Source organism: Crocodylus siamensis, chromosome 6 (assembly GCF_052110815.1).
Source record: "Crocodylus siamensis isolate JL-2025a chromosome 6, ASM5211081v1, whole genome shotgun sequence".
Taxonomy (NCBI): domain Eukaryota; kingdom Metazoa; phylum Chordata; order Crocodylia; family Crocodylidae; genus Crocodylus; species Crocodylus siamensis.
The window spans coordinates 43,308,110-43,324,651 of NC_143400.1; the positions used below are offsets into that span (position 1 = coordinate 43,308,110).

A 16,542-nucleotide genomic window follows, 5' to 3' on the forward strand; every position below is an offset into this window, starting at 1 on the left:
CCCTGGTTCAGGTAGTCAGAGTTTCCCTGATGATTATAACCAGGACCTTAGAGTCAGGACTTCTGTGTTCCCTTTGTATTGTTGCAAACCTCAGTTCCCAAATTACTACAATGCTTGTTATTGTGTGTGAATGGGGGGCAAGCTATGAAAAATAATGGCAACTGGAGTTCCTTAGATTAAAGCTGTTAGCCCAGAGTATAGGGTTACTACAACCTAAAGTATATTATTCATGTTACTTTGTACCCTAAGTGTGCAAAGTAACACGAATAACATGCTACAGGTTGTGATCTCTCTTACCTATCTCATTTTCATTGCTAAGGCCCATAACCAAATTTGCCTCTACCAGCGCCAGTGTTTCTGCCCCACAATGACTCAGAGGGGAAACATCTGGTTACAGCTGTTTTGACAAACAGGGTATGTTTGTACTTAGGGAAATTCAGTCAGACTTAACCACTGCTGCCTTGTCACATGAGAGAGTGGAGGAAATGCAGGCCACAGCATAAGCCTTCCTGAAAAATGTCTTTGCTTCTTCCCTGAGGAAGACTCAAGGGCCCGTGACAAAACCAGCTAGGCATGAAGAACTTCCAATACAATGCTCTAGCTAAACAAAACAGAGCAATCCTGAGAGATGCAAGCAAAGGAATATCTTGTAAAGGATCTTGGTAGAGATTATGGGTTATTTTGTGAGATTTCAATAGGGATTCCCCTGGACTCCTTTGAAAATCCTGGACCTTATAAACAGGGAGAAAGGGTTCCCTTTATCCTTATTTAGGGTTTCTTAGAATAAAGAATGGCTCTATTATATGATTGTAGCCACTAACTCCAGGGAAACTGTGCCTTTACCCTGACTACCTCAGCCATTTTTGAGACTACACCCTCCTCTCTTGCCTGACTCAGGAATAGCATCATAGGAGCCTTGCATAAGCCCTAGTGTGAGACAAGCCAAGGAATCATTCTCCCAAGAGCAGTTCTGTCCCAAAAGTGCAACAGACTCTGAGGCAACCAGAAAGTAGTAACTCAGATTGGAATCCAGTTGATTTAATTACTCACCTGAGAAGGAAAGTCCCCAATGTCCAGAAGAAGCCACTCGTATGGTTGAGGGCCTCTGTGGCCAGCCCTATGAGGAGAGGCTGAGGGACCTGAATCTCTTCAGCCTCCGCAAAAGGAGACTGAGGGGGGATCTTGTGGCTGCCTACAACCTTATCAGGGGCCAGCAGCAGGGACTCGGGGAAAGTCTGTTCACCAGGGCCCCCCTTGGAGTCACCAGGAACAATGGCCACAAGCTGAGGGAGGAGAGGTTTAGGTTAGATATTAGGAAGAACTACTTCACTGTAAGGGTGGTGGAAGCAGTGACAGCAGCAGTGACTGCAGCAGTGGCAGAACCGGCACCGGCACCGGCTGCAGCAGCTGTGGAAGCAGCGGGGAATCCCAGACCTGGGGAAGCCCAATGGGGACCAAGGACACCAGTGGAGAGGCTGGCAGAGGCAGCGGCAGCGGCAGCTGCAGCATCCAGAGTAGTGGGAGCAGTGGGAGATCCCCAAGCCATGGATCAGTGGGGATTAAAGATGCCAGCAAGGAAACTGGCAGGAATGCTGGTGGTGATAGCCGCAGCTGCAGGAGCAGCGGGGAGCCCCAAGCAGAAGAAGACCAGCGAGGCCTGAAGGAGCCAGCAAAGGAGACCACGGTAACCCCAGGGCGAATCGGCAGGCAAGCCTACCTGCAGGCGACAAGGGATGTAAACCCGAGCGGAAGCAGGGCCCAGAGAGAGGAAGAGAGGGACCCCAGCTGGGGCAATGGCACGGGTCCTGACCCATAGGTTGCCCAAGGCTGAGGGTGCCAAGGGGGCATGGAGCCCACAGTGAGCATCCTGTTTCCTTTGGGGTCCTTCCCCTCTTTGTTTATTTTGGCTTCACCACACCAGTAGCCATGGTAGTGGGTCTGTTCATTTCAGTGTCACAACAGGTGTTTCAGGGAAGAGGAGTTTAGAGTCCAGGCCATGGTAGCGGTCCCCTTTTAGGGTCCATCCATTGCCATCTCCTTCAGTGAGGGTAGGTGGGTGAAGTCCTCAGCACCAGGCAAGGGCTGTCAGGACCTCATGGAAGAGAAGAGAAGGAGGCAGCAGAGGAACCCACTGGGGGCAGGCACTAAGGGACCCAGAGAAGACAGGCCTGAAAACTGTGGGTCTCCAGGCCCACCCACCGGGTCCGATCATGGGCCCAGGGTGGCTGCCATTGAGAGGTGATGCACAGGCCAGAGAAGATACCTGTGGAGGCTGGCTGCAAACTAGACTGAGAAGCTCATCTCACAAGGGTGGCGCATGGCCGGGGTATAGGGGAGGTTGGAGCCTCATGAGCACATGCCGAGACACATGACAACCCTTGAGGCAAGTCCAAAGGGGACCCCCTCCACTGAAGAGTCATTCAAAGTCATGGCAGGTGAGTTAGAGGGTCTCCCGAAAGATGACCGAGGTATCCTCTGGGGTCTGCACATAGGACCTAGGCAGACGCGATTGATTGTCTAGGTGAAGACGGTGCGAGAACAGACAGGAGAGAGGAGACAGGCCAAAGACCTACCTGCAACAAAACTGTGTTGGCTTTCCCTCAGAATGTTGCCTTCATTTAGCCTGTCAAGAATGGTTTCTTTGATATTTTTTCCAAAATCTTCCCAATCAGGGACTGAGGTCAAACTGATTAGCTTGTAGTTTCCCAGGTCTTCTTTCCTCACTTTCTTGAAGATGGACACCACATTGGCCCTCTTCCAATCTTCCAGTACTTTGTCTGGGCACCATGAGTTCTCAGATACCCTTGCCAGTAGCTGCACTGTGATGTCTGCCAGTTCCTTTAGCACTGTTGAGTGCAACCTATCTGGACCAGCTGATTTATGGGGGTCCAGCCTCTCAAGATGATCCCTTACAAGATCCACATCAATGGTGGGCATATATTCGTCCTCATCTTGGTCATACCACATCATGTTAGGCAGGGTGGTCCCTTTGGGCTGGTGAAAAACCAGTGCAAAGTAATCATTAAGCAGATTGGCTTTTTTCTGGGTGTTGGCAGTCAGCTGTCCCAGCTGGTTTAGCAGGGATCCAATGTTGCCCTTGTTTTTCTTTCAACTCCCCACATATCTAAAGAAGGACTTTTGATTTTCCTTGATTCATGTAACCAAATGGAGTTCAGGTGCAGCCTGGGCTTTTCTAATTTGCTCCCTTCAAGTGCAGACCAGTACAGTATACTCCTCCTTAGTGGTGTTTCCTGTCTTATATCCTTTATCTGCCTCTCTTTTTAGATGTAGGAGATGCATGAGTTCTCTGTTGAGCCAAGGGGGTTGTTGAGCCCTTTTTCCACCATTCCTACAGGTTGGAACAGACTCCCCTTGTGCTTCTAGGATTGCTTCTTTAAGGACCAACCACTCTTCCTGAACTCCCCTTCCTGTGAAATCATGTTCTCTCAGGGCCTCAAGAACAAGCCTCCCGAGCTTATGAAAGTCCGCTTTCCTAAAGTTGAGGACTACTGCATTGCTGGCTGACTTGCCAGCTTTGTGATAAAGGGTAAAAGTGATCAACTCATGGTCACTGTCACCTAACTTCCCTTCAGTTCTTAGGTCACTGATTAGGTCATCCCCTATGGCGAGTACTAGGTCCAGCAGTGCCTGGCCTCTTGTTGGCCCATAAACATCTTGAGACAGGTAGAGCTCATCCACACATGTAAGGAAGCTTTGTGACCGACCAGATTTGGCTGAGTACTCATCCCATGAGATGTCCAGGTTGAATCTCATATGATGACTGTGCACTGAAAGCGTGCAGCCTCAGCCAATTCCCTGGCAAATTCTTGGTCAAGTACTTGTTCCTGGTAAGAAGTGAACCATAAGCATGGGAATAGAGGGCCATTATTACCTTGAACCTATGTATAATGACTATTCACACCAGTGCTATAGCAAAGGCTGAATAGAAGGAGAACAATAAAGGTAAAAGCTGTCCAAAAATGGTCAGGTTCTTCTTCTCCATCTTCATCATAATCCCCTTGGGTCCAACACCTCAAAGAAAAGAGCTTGGGACAAGACAGATATCCATTTAAAATGGCTTCCCCTTTAACCCTTCATGGGGAAACCAGAGATGCTCTTTAATAGAAATCAGGATAAGAAACCAACATGCCATTGAGTCAAGCTATAAGGACCCACCAAATGGTGATGACTTCTTAGTCCCTGCCACAATAATGTCCAGTAAGAACAGCTGTCTGGAAGAAGTCAGGGTCCCGGCCCTTAAACATGTCCCTTTGTTTGTGAGATGGATAGTTTGCCCCACATACATCAAGGTTGCAACTTCTGAAAACCCATACCAGGCTAGGACACCTAGGTTCTATTTTGATCTCTACCATGGACCCTGTCATGTCATCATGCAGGTTACTAGCCCTCTCTTTTCCTCCCCAAAACTTTTGGCAAGGACTTTATGTATATACATAGACCCTGGAAGATTGGGGTCCCTCACTAAATACAGACTTCTACATAGTACTGTAATTCACATAATAATGGGGCTGTCAAAACCCACAATATGCCTAACCATGAACCAGACCCCAAATCAAAAGCCATCTCCCTATTCAAAATGATTTCCAAAAAAAGAAAACATCAGCACCTCACCCCCAGTTCCTCAAGTTCATCAGAAAAGACCATTGTGTTTTTAGGCATCAGGTAAGGACTTTCCAGCAAAGGCAGATATGTATTCATGCCATTGTTCAAAATGTCCTAGTGCTAGGAGCTCATCCTGAATACTGTAGATGCATCTGATCACCATGTTCTAGAAATATAAACTAGGACCTGGAGAAGGTATATTAGGATGACTAGGGGAATGAACAGCCTGTCTTAGGAGAGTCAAAGACCTTGGCGTGTACAGACTAGCAAAATAAATGCTGAGAGAAGATAGGATTGTCCTTTATAAATACAGTGGGAGGAGAAGAGACCAAAAACCTTCTTGTGGTTAGCATGGCCCTTGATTAATTCATGAATGAAGTTGAATGATGCATTTACTTGTGATCACATGGGAATGTCATCTCAATGGTCCAGCAGGTCCCTTCCAGACCTGTGCGCCTGTACTTCTGCAGCAGATTCATATCCAGTGAATATGAGCTGAAAGCTCTCCAACTTTCACTCACTACCAGGCTGGGAAACATTGGGAATCAGTCACTTAAAGCTGGAGATCTCCCCAGTGCCATACCTAGGTCATCAACCCCACTAGCAAAGGGCATGAGGGATTCTCAACACTGTTTAAACCTGGCCTTTCTCAAAGGTCAACACTGATTTTCAGTCACTGCCCAACTGTCCTTAGAGAAGGGCTTGCTCATACAACTTTGAAGGCCAAGAAAGATGAGAACCCTGGCTTTATGGCTTTTGTACGATTTTGGTTCTCTTCCCAGCATGGTCAGTAACACCTTCGGTCAGTTTAAGCTAAAATTTCAAGGAGGTAAGGAACTGATGTGGTCATTGATTCTGACAACCTGCTTCATGTACACCAAAGACCCTCATCCTCAGGAATCAGAGGGCCTCAAGTCCACAACTCCTACTGGAACCAGAGGAGAGCATTCACAAAGACAGATATGATGTGAAGGCTCCAGGTGCTGGAGAATCCACTGCATCTCCAGGTAAATCATTTCAATTATTTGTTCCCTCTAGTGATGAAAAAGTGCATCTTGTTTCTGAATTTTCCTATCTTCAGCTTCTGGTCATTGAATCCCCTTCGCATTTGTCTGCTGTATTCAGGGGCCATCTATTCTCAGACACCTCCTCACTCTCTGGGTAGTTTTAAACATGGCCAAGTCACCCCTCAACTCTCACTTCGATGAACTGCACACAGGACTTCCTTGAATCTCCTGCTATAAGGTAGATGGTCCAGATGTTGACAGATCTGGAGCTAAGAATAAATTTGTGGTGGAGAAATGGTGTTCAAATCCTTTGCCATTTTTGGTTCCATGAGTGAATCTCAGTCCTGATCTCTCCATGTTTCATTGCTAAAGTGGCAGTGAAAATGTTTCTTTTATTCCTTTTATCTGTTTAGATATATCTTTGGGACAGGAATCATCCCTTATGCTGCATCTGTGCATTACCCCTCCATGAGGAAGTCCTGATCTGAGGTGGGGTTTTCAGGTGCTTATGTGGCACAAGGAAGATTTGGGCAGGTCTTGAAACTTGAATTTCTCTTTCCACATCCTTTCATACTGGCTGAAATCTGAGTCATCCACTATTATTGTTCATACTGTTGCAGTCCCAAACAGCCCCAGCCTATGGACTGGATACCAGGCAATGTACAAACATAACTCAGGGCAGCCTTTTCCCAACCAGAAGCAATAAGACCACTCTGAAGATGTGGGGGATTCTTAATTAAGAGGTTTCAAAGATCTAGCATTTTTGCAAAGTGTCCCTGGCTCTCCTTAAATCTCAGCCTCTGTAAGAATGGTCCACTTTATTCCAAAGAACCCAGTGGAACTGAACCACATATTGCCTGGCGTAAGAGGGCCTTTAGGTATAATTCCCCAATGCGTATCCCTGCAGCACATCAAACAGGATTCTAAGGCCATTCTGCCCGTCCAAGGATGAGATGCCCAAAGCCACCCAATGATTCCCAATTTAAGGATTCACTTGCAGTCATTTAATCCCTAAGGCACCTGTGAATTCTTCCACTCTCTGAGCTCTGCCAGGTTCAGCTGCCCTCACTCCATGACCAAGAACAAGTCCCATTGGCTGCAAATCCCAAGGTCCAGTGTAGTCAAGAGGCAAGGATTCCTGACCAGCGAGTTCATAACTCCTGGCCCATATACTGGGTGTCTAATAAGTACCTTGACTTTCTTTGCACCAGCCGGTTACAGAAGTTAGTTACATAGATTCTACCAGCTCAGTCCCCATATAACAGCAGGGAAAATTCTCTCCAATACCCCTACACTAAACCCAAATCCTTATGTTTGACTAAGGCATCCTGTCCTAATGTGAAGTCTCAAAGAAAGAGAAACAATGCCTTCTCTTGACAATATGTTCCAGTGGTTTGTCAAAAGTGCCCCTTCAGAATAATTTGGACTAGCCTGAATTTATCTTGCACCCATTGATGCTGTGGTAAAGAAAATATGTAGCTAGATGCTGAAGAAAGAAGAAAATATGGATGAGAAAAATAGAATTAGGAAGTACTACTTCACAGTCAGGGAGGCTAGGATCTGGAACCAACTTCCAAGGGAAGTGGTGCTTGCTCCTACCCTGGGGGTCTTCAAAAGGAGGTTAGATAATCACCTTTCTGGGCTCATTTGACCCCAGCATTTTTTCCTGCCCATGGCAGGGGATTGGACTTGATGATCTACTCAGGTACCTTCTGACCCTACCAACTATGAAACTATGAATGACTGAAAGAACGCACCCACCAGAACATACCACCCTACTGAAAACAAACTCTAGCCAGTTGCTTTTTTATTTAGACATACAGCCAAACTCTGATTACAGGAGCTCCCTGGGCTTTCCACACAGGCTACAAGGCACTACAGACACACAAGACTCACAGGACTCTGCCCCTCAGTAGCAGGTGACCTCAGTGTCAAACAAAACCACAAAGACGTTGACAGTGGTGGGTTTACCAGAGGCTTTGTCCATACTTCTGTGGGTGAAGGCCATCGGGAGGCCTTCATGGCCCACCACTCAGGCAAATGTGTCTCCCTGCTGCCACTCTGAAGCTGGGACACTGAGCTTGCTGTAGATGAAGTAGCTCTCCTCCTTCTGCACAGTATCCCAGAAGGCTCCAACATTGATGAAGGCTTCCTAGGACACAGGCTGGTCCTGCTGGGTCCATGTCACCAGGATGTCACTGGGGCAGAAGCCCTTGGCTAGGCAGGTCATGGTGGCTGATTCCTGCAGGGTCAGCTCATCAGCAGAGGGAGGGTAGATGTAGACAGATGAAGCCTGTACATTAACAGCTGCCACACGAAAATAAGTCAATGACTACTGGTCATGAACTGAGTCCAGGTGTCCTGACTCCTCCAGGAATATGAACCCACTCCCAGCCCAGGATGTGAGAAAGGACCCAGGAGTCCTGAACCTGAGAGTCTCCTTCCTTTGACCACTATTCCTCACTTTTCTCCCAAGGCTTGGGATATAAGACAGGAGTCCCATCTCCCCATTCTTTCTGGCCCACAGGGTCCCTAAAAATTTTAGGAAATTAATATTTATCTACCCCTGGCTGCCTGTCATGTGGCTCTCAATGGCTTGCCAAAACTCACTAAGCAGCCCTCCACCCAAAATAATTTCCCACCCCTGATCTAGGCTGTGCCTCAATCTTTGTCCAGAGAAAGGTTGATGCCATCTCATGAACTATGCTGTCTCCATACCTTGGGTCTTGTGAATGGATTTGGTGATGGCTGATAGGATGTTTGGGTACTTCACCGTGCAGGTGAATTTCTCCCCAGACTTCCACTCCTCCACACACACCCACAGGCTGCTGGTAACATTGTAGGTGCCATTTCCTTGCTGAACTGGCTGCCCAGTCACCACGTCCAAGGTGTTCCAAGTTCCTCAACTCCAAGTGATCTCTGGGCTTCTCACTATCCCCAGGTTGGTGACCAAGCAAGTAATGGTGGTGTTTTGAGCTATGTAGAGCTCCTCCAGGAAAGGAGAAAGGAAGGAAGACCTTCACTGGGACTGGGTCATAGGTATCTGGTGGAGGGCAGTAAGTGAAATTGAGTGTGGGGCTTCAGAAAAGCTCAGTCAGTGGAAAGTGGAAAACCTGGGTGGTTTGATGTCTGGTCAGATAAGGCTGACATCAAATGTAGTGTTGGGCATTTGGCTCAGAAAACATTTATTTAGAAGCAAGGTGATAACTACATGCCATTCTTCCAGGGTCACAAATATCAAGGGATATTTGTGGGGCAGACTAATAGGTGAAGGGGATAAGAGTGGGTTGGGATGTAACACTAAGCCCCACTGCCCTCCCCCAGCCCAATGGCAGACCCCAGACATTTTCACTCACTCTTAAACATTTCCATTTTCCACCTCAAGTAGAACATGGGTGATGGCATTTCAAGCTCTCTTTACATGTACCTTGCCTTTGAATGCCTTTGATCTAGTTTGGCAGCCCAGGGTGCATCTTTTACTTTGACAGTCCTATATCTATCCCATGTCTATTGTTCTGTACATCCATTCAAGTGTCCACAGTTCCTTGCTATCTGTTGTATTTCCCTATCACTCAACATTATGGTCTCTATGGACCGTCCCCACTATCCTGAGGCAATGCAGATTTCCACCCAACCTCCTCGATCAGCCCAATACTCCTTTTCCTGCCTCACTCAAAGGTGTTCACCTTCATACTCGCTTGCATTCTGCATGTTAAAGTCTGTGTCCCATGCAGGGTGGGACACTTTGCATGTGTAAACATCCCTTTTATTCCAGCTCTCCCTAGTGATGTTCACTCAGCTTTGGCCCATGAAAAAGCCATTTGTGCCCTTTGCAAAGGAACAGACCATTCCAAGAAGGGCCTCCTTGACTCCATTCACAAGCCATTCCACTGCGACTTTGTCAGGTATGAAGTTCTGGAGGAAGTAAAATAGCTCCAGCTGTTTCTCTGTGGAGCCGTCCCCACAGAAGACTCATGCAGCAGATTCACCTTGGGGGCACCAGGTACCACAGGGCAATCTGGGAGCAGAGAGAAAGACAGAGTGGAGTGAAAGCATAGTCTCAGAAACACTAGCTGCAGATCAGATGAGACCTGCAACCACACTCCACTTTCCTCCTCATTTCTCAGCTATTGACTTACTCATGAAGAAAGAATAAAAGGATAAATGTCCAGAACCATAAACCTGCCCATGCCCTCCCCCAGCAAATCTAGCAGGGCCCCAACGTGTAGACTCCTGCTATCCCAGTCATGCTAGAAAGTACCTCTGCCAGATATTCAACATCTTCCTCTATACCAGCGATCCTCCTTCCTTTTCCCTCTTAATATCTCATTTATCTATCTCTCTTCTGTCACTTTGATGCTCTCCCCTTCTGCTTGTCCATGGTCTTCCCATCTCTTTCCCTCTCACCTGTGCCTCCATAAAATCTTTTAATGCATACATCCCTCTCTCTAGTGCTATGCATCTATCCACTGGGACCACCCATTTGGTTGTTGTATAACCAGCTGGCCTCTCACCCTACTGGAGACACTACAGAAGGAACCCAAGGAGCTCAGCCCAGCACCTACCAGGCTTCTTGGTGACACGGGGACCCTGTTTCCTGGTGAATCACAGTGCACTGGTAGTTCTGGGACTCACAACTCTTGGCTGGGACAGTGAGCTGGCTGCTCGTGGTGTAGAACCCATAAGTGGAGTCCCAAGCTGATGGAAAAGTTTTGATGCCAGTGGAAACAGCCCCAGATGTCTTGCTCCATTACAGTGAGACAGGCTCAGGGAAGTAACTGCTGACCAGACAACCCAAGGGGATCTGGGAGGAGGGTTCACTGCAGCAGGGAGCCATGGGGTAGACAGATAGGGCCCCATCACCTGTAAGGGGAGAGAAAGCAATGTTGTAAGGTCCAGCCAGAGTTGAGTGCCTCATCCCTTATCCTGCATTACAGCATCCCCTAGTGCTGCAGTGAGATCAAGGATGGGAGGCCCCTCTGTCTACAGCTCATGGTTTTGGCCTACCATGATCAACACTTTGGTGAGTTCCATGAATACTTCCTGTTATGTGATTATGAAGGTTTCTATCAGAGCAGCTGGCCTGGAGGAAGAAAACTGTAACTAGAGATGGAAAGGGTACATCAAGGGTTGTCCCCAGCTCTGGGAGGGAAATGAGGGGTTTTATATTAGGCTGTGGATGTCTAGAAGGATATCCCCCTTGTTATAACACAACACTGGGAAGAGGCTGAACATGCATTATTGCTCTCATCATTACCTCTATCAGGTGGGGAAGGGAAAGTACAAGACTGGCAGCTTCCTTGCTCTTCCAAGGGCTAATTGAAGGGTGGAACATAGTTTTCATAGATTTCATAGACATTAGGGCTGGAAGGGACCTCGGGAGATCATCGAGTCCAGCCCCCTGCCCAAAGGGCAGGAAGTCACCTGGGTTCATAGGATCCCAGCAAGATAAGCATCCAATTTACTCTTGAAGGTGTTCAATGTAGGTGCTTGAACCACCTCCGCTGGCAGACTGTTCCAGACCTCGGGGGCTCGGACAGTAAAGAAATTCTTCCTTATGTCCAGCCTGAAACGGTCTTGCAGGAGTTTGTGACCATTCGACCTCGTCATCCCTTGGGGCGCTCTGGTGAACAAACGTTCCCCCAGATGCTGGTGGTCACCCTTAATAAATTTATAGGTGGCCATCAGATCACTCCTGAGCCTACACTTTTCCAGGCTAAAGAGTCCCGTGGCTCTCAGCCTGTCATCGTAAGATCTGGTTTCCTGACCTCTGATCATGCGCGTGGCTCTCCTCTGGACTCTGTCAAGCTTCTTCACATCCTTTTTGAATTGTGGAGCCCAAAACTGGATGCAGTGCTCCAGCTGCGGCCTCACCAAGGCTGAGTACAAGGGGAGAATGACATCCCGGGATTTGCTCGAGAAGTATCTATGGATGCAAGCCAGCGTTTTGGTCACTTTACTAGCCACAGCATCGCATTGCAGGCTCATGTTCATCTTGTGGTCAATGATGACCCCCAAGTCTCTTTCTTCTGTAGTGCTAACCAACGTAGCACTGCCGAGCCTATAAGGGTGCTGCAGGTTTTTCCTCCCAAGGTGGAGAACCTTGCATTTATCGGTGTTAAACACCATCAGGTTCTTGTCTGCCCATTTGCTGAGCTTGTCCAGGTCAGCCTGGATCACCTGCCTGTCCTCTGGCATGGATGCTTTGCCCCAAAGTTTGGTGTCATCAGCGAACTTGGCCAGTCCACTCCTGACTCCAATGTCCACATCGTTAATGAAGATGTTGAACAGTATGGGTCCTAGGACAGAACCTTGAGGGACCCCACTGGTCACAGGGCACCACGATGAGTGACTCCCATCAATCACAACCCTCTGGGTCTGACCACAGAGCCAATTTCCCAGCCAGCGGATCATGGTGCAGCCAAGGCCACAACTGTCCAGTTTGGCCAAGAGGTGATCATGGGATACCAGATCAAAAGCTTTTTTGAAGTCAAGATATATGACATCAATCTCTTCTCCCTTGTCCAGGTGATAGGTCACCTGGTCATAGAAGGAAATGAGATTGGTCAAACAAGACCTACCCGCAACAAACCCATGTTGGCTATCCCTTAGAATGTTAGCCTGGGCCAGTCCCTCAAGGATGGCCTCCTTAATAAACTTTTCTAAGATCTTCCCCAGGATAGAAGTCAGGCTAATGGGCCTGTAGTTAGCTGGATCCACTCTCCTCCCTTTTTTGAAGATCAGCACCACATTGGCCTTCTTCCAGTCTTCCGGCACTACACCAGAGTGCCAGGAGTTTTTAAAGATCCGTGCCAGGGGCTGGGCTATGACACTCGCCAGCTCCTTGAGTACCCTGGGGTGCAGATTGTCAGGGCCGGCTGACTTGAAGGTATCCAGCTTCTCAAGGTGTTCCTGCACGAGGTCAGCATTTATGGAGGGTAGGGGATCCCCATCACCTGGATCTCCCTGTCCCATAGCAGGCATGGGTGTCCCATGGGACTGATGAAAGACTGACGCAAAGTACCTATTTAATAGGTTGGCTTTTTCCTGGGTGTCAGTTGTCAGTTGCCCCATCTGGTTTAGCAGGGGTCCAACATTGCCGTTGCTTTTCCTCCGGCTCCCCACATATCTGAAAAAGGACTTTTTGTTGTCCTTGATGCCTGAAGCTAGTTGGAGTTCAGTTGCAGCCTTGGCTTTCCTGGTTTGGTCCCTGCAGGACCGGACCAGCGCGGAGTAATCCTCCTTGGAGGTGAATCCCGTCCTCCATCTTTGTCATTGCACCTAGACATGAGGTAGGGGGAGCAGGCACTCTTCTGTGAGTCCAGGGCTGTGACAGTGAAAGGCTGTGGGCCACTAGCAGAGCACTTGGCAAGGAGTGCAGGTCTAGGATAGGAGGAGACTGTTATTTGGGAGTGAGAGGCATAAGCAGGGCTGGGTGAGGAGTCCAGAACTGGAATAACCAGGGACTGTGGGACAGGACTGAGGAACACCAGCAGAGATGCTGAGAGAGGGTATCACAAAGGCAGTGATCTGAGGAGCAGATGAATGGCAATGCTATGAGCAAAGCCCAGTCATGGGCTAGCAAAAGCCTACCATTGAGTTTGGGGACCATCAGCTGAGCTAAAAAAAACTCAGCTGTGAAATAGCAAAGTACTGTGGTACAGTACTGAGGGGTATGGGAAGAACCAGGCAGGGAGGGGAGCCAGGGGCTAGAGAATAGGCTGCTGTGGGCTGGGAATTAAAGAGGAACCAGGGGGGTTGTGGTCAGGATTTCAGAAAAGGCATTAGTGGAACAGAGGGAACCCAGCTGTGGCATAGCACGGGATGTAGGTCATGACTGAACGGCATCAGGACAGCTATGGTGGGGCCCCATGCCTGGGCCAGCAGCAGGATGCTGGCTGAGAGTGCGTGAAGAAACCAAATGGCTAGAGTAGGAATCTAAGACTGGGGAAGCTTGGAACTAGAAGTTTCAAGTGAGAGCTGGAAAAGAGTGGGAGTCAGTGCTTGTATATCAGGGGAATGCTAGGCAGGAGTGATGAGAATTGTCAGAACTGTGCAGAATGCTCTGCAGTATTTGGTGGAGGGACTCTAGGGTGGTACCAGAGGACACCAGCTAAGCTGGGAGTACCTGAAGTTCAAGTAACAGAGAAGCTGCAGGTCAGGATGCAGCAGCACCAGCAGAGCAGAGTTGGGAGACACCTGTGCTGGGGTGGGAAGAAACTAGTGGTCATAATTCTGGGGCATCAGCAGAACAGAGGCAGAGCCCAACGCAAAGGCTGGAAAGGGCTGTGTGTTGGGAACGGATGGCATCATTGGACCTGAAGTGAGGGGTACATAGATTGCTGGTGGGGGGAATCCAGGACATTTGTAAAGCTAAAGAGGAGCAGAAAATGGAATTAAGATAGCAGAGAAGGTGGAAGGCAGGACTAAAGGGCACCAGCAAACCTATGAGGCATGGGGAAGATACCATAGGGAAAGTGGTAGGTCTGTAGACTCCAGAAACCTGCAGTAGCAGTCCAAGCAGAGCTATCAGGGACTGCAATTTGGGAGTGAGGGGCACCAGCAGGGCTGGAGGGAAATGCCAGGCTGAGATGGCAGTGAACTGCAATGTTAGGTTGGTAGCCAGGAGCTGATGGGCTAAGAAGACTTATGGCATTATTAATGGGAAATATTGATCTCCCAGAAGCTGTAGAGGAAAACCTTAAGTTTTGGGGTAGCAGGAGGCTGTGGGTCAAGCATAGGAGTTTTGTGAGACCAGTGAATCTAACAGCTTGGATAGAGATGATGAACAGGCCAGCATAGGGGATGGTGGGGCACTGGCAGAGCCTGGTACAGTCCCAGGGTGCTTCCACACATAGGTATCCATACTTCCATGACTGGAATGGTCGTAGTTCTTTTTCTGTTGATCACCTTTCTCAAATGCTGCCTGATGCTGGATGAGGGTTCATTGATGCTGCTGTAGTATGAATGAGAGGGAATGATCATTATAAGGTCCCTAACCTTAGCCCTAATGCTAATCCCTCACCCTAGCTTGCTCAACACCAGGCTTTATGTACTGTGCATCAGACTAGTAATCTGTGAGCTCTAACCCACCACTTTAACTGTCTCAACTCATTAGCCAGAACTTCTAAGTGGGGTAATGCCAGCTCTTTCATTCTCATCGGCTAACCCTAATAGTAACCTCATCTCCAGTCTATGGAACCCAGATATTGTGATTTTACTGGGACACGTCCTAGCGTTTCATACTGTGCCCTGGGAACATCTTTGGAGCCCCTCAGGCACACCCATTCCTTCAGTTCATCAGTCAAGACTGCTGCATCTTCTCTATCATTTCAGGCTAAAGGTGTTCCCAGGGGGAATTTTAGAGCAGATTAGCATCAAATTCCCTTTATCTACTCCATACAAGTCCCAGCACAAGTGAACCACAAGTAGCCTCCAGGAATAAAGATCAAAGCCAGGTAATTACTGCATAGCAGCACCAGTCTTCTGTGTGGTCCAGACAACAGTGCAATCAAATGGGCCTCTGGACTCCTGGATCCTGTTCAGGGCTCTGACACTGAACTGCCTTGTAACACTGAACAAGTCCTTTCCACTGTGTTCCTCATTTTTTGCTTCTTGCCCTGTCTGTGTTTCAGCAGTTTAACAGAACTGGGCTTTGTGTGTGAGATCCATTTCCTTGAGTAAAGACTGGGCACTGAGTCGATTTAGGTCATGGGACATGAGCTTGACAACTGATTCTGCATGGGCACTGAGCAGTATGTGACAGATCTGGTTTCACCTAGTACTGATTTACAGGTAGTGCCAGACTGAGCTGTGGGAAGATACGGGATCTTTTACTACTGGCTTCCCTCTAGCTGGTACCACAACAACATCAGGTGGTAAAGGTGGTCCATTGCTTCATAGTGCCATGGCTTTAGGATTCTAGGACATCCCAGTCCCAGTTTCCCACTAACTGCAACACCAGCCTGAGAGAGGTCTGGGTCCCCCACTCAACCACCACCACTGTTACTTCTGAATCAGTCCTGGGACTCAGGCTGGGGTTTCTTCTTTGCTTTCTCTGCTGGCTCATGACTCAACAACTCTGCACTGTGCCCCGAGACAGCATTGAGTTAGTTTGATTCATTGGCCTGGAAAATTCAGTGCGTCCAAACAATGCCCTTTCTTCTGTTGCCAGTGTGCTGAAATACTTCTGGGAGACCTGTTTGCACAGCCTGGCTTACCTGAGTAGTGTGATACCAGCACTGATGGGATATCTATTGGGACTGACCCTGCCAAACTCTTGAAGGGGAAAGATAGAAGTGGATCTTCCATTGGTAGATAACTAATTGACTGCATTGAACATTTGCATTGCTTTAATGGGCAGGGGGAGCGGGGAGGGGGGGGTCACTGCTGGTCTTTGCTAAATTCATTTGATGGGACTTGCATCCTCTAGGCCCCACAGACAATCAAGGGTAGGTCTACACCTCTGTTATAGGTTGTGATGAAGCCTCCCACTTGGCTTGTCCCAGCCACAAAAGATAGTTGTCCCTGTCTCCATTTCCTGGATGCAGCAGGATGTACACAAAGAGAGACAAGGGATTGGCAGATTCCTAGAAGAAAAGGAGCAGAAAATGTAAATGGAGTCTTTCTAGGAATCACACCCACTCTTTTTCTCACATTCTGTGCTTGGCTCCAATTATGAGTAGCAGAGACAGGAAATAAGTACAGAAGAGTTGACAGTGGCCTTCCTGTGTTATGTCCTGGAGCACTTGGGTGATTTCTGAACACATGGCAGAGAAGAACCAGGCTACAGGGAAGCTTCTAAGGACAGGCTAGACTGTTGCAAGAGAACAAACTAAGTAGTTTGTAAGATGAATGGCTCAAGCTTATGCCTATAACAATATATATCCCAGGAGATCCAAGCTATGTATTC

At 48.2% G+C, this 16,542-nt stretch overlaps 1 pseudogene and 2 gene segments (V, D, J or C); 2 read left to right on the forward strand and 1 right to left on the reverse strand.

The window, feature by feature from the left end:
• Window positions 1-16,542, forward strand: part of LOC149862399 (immunoglobulin heavy constant epsilon-like) — a 218,535-nt gene that overhangs the window by 118,284 nt on the left and 83,709 nt on the right.
• Window positions 1-16,542, forward strand: part of LOC149862402 (Ig gamma chain C region-like) — a 246,711-nt gene that overhangs the window by 117,908 nt on the left and 112,261 nt on the right.
• Window positions 7,540-9,322, reverse strand: LOC149862406 (Ig mu chain C region pseudogene; annotated as a pseudogene).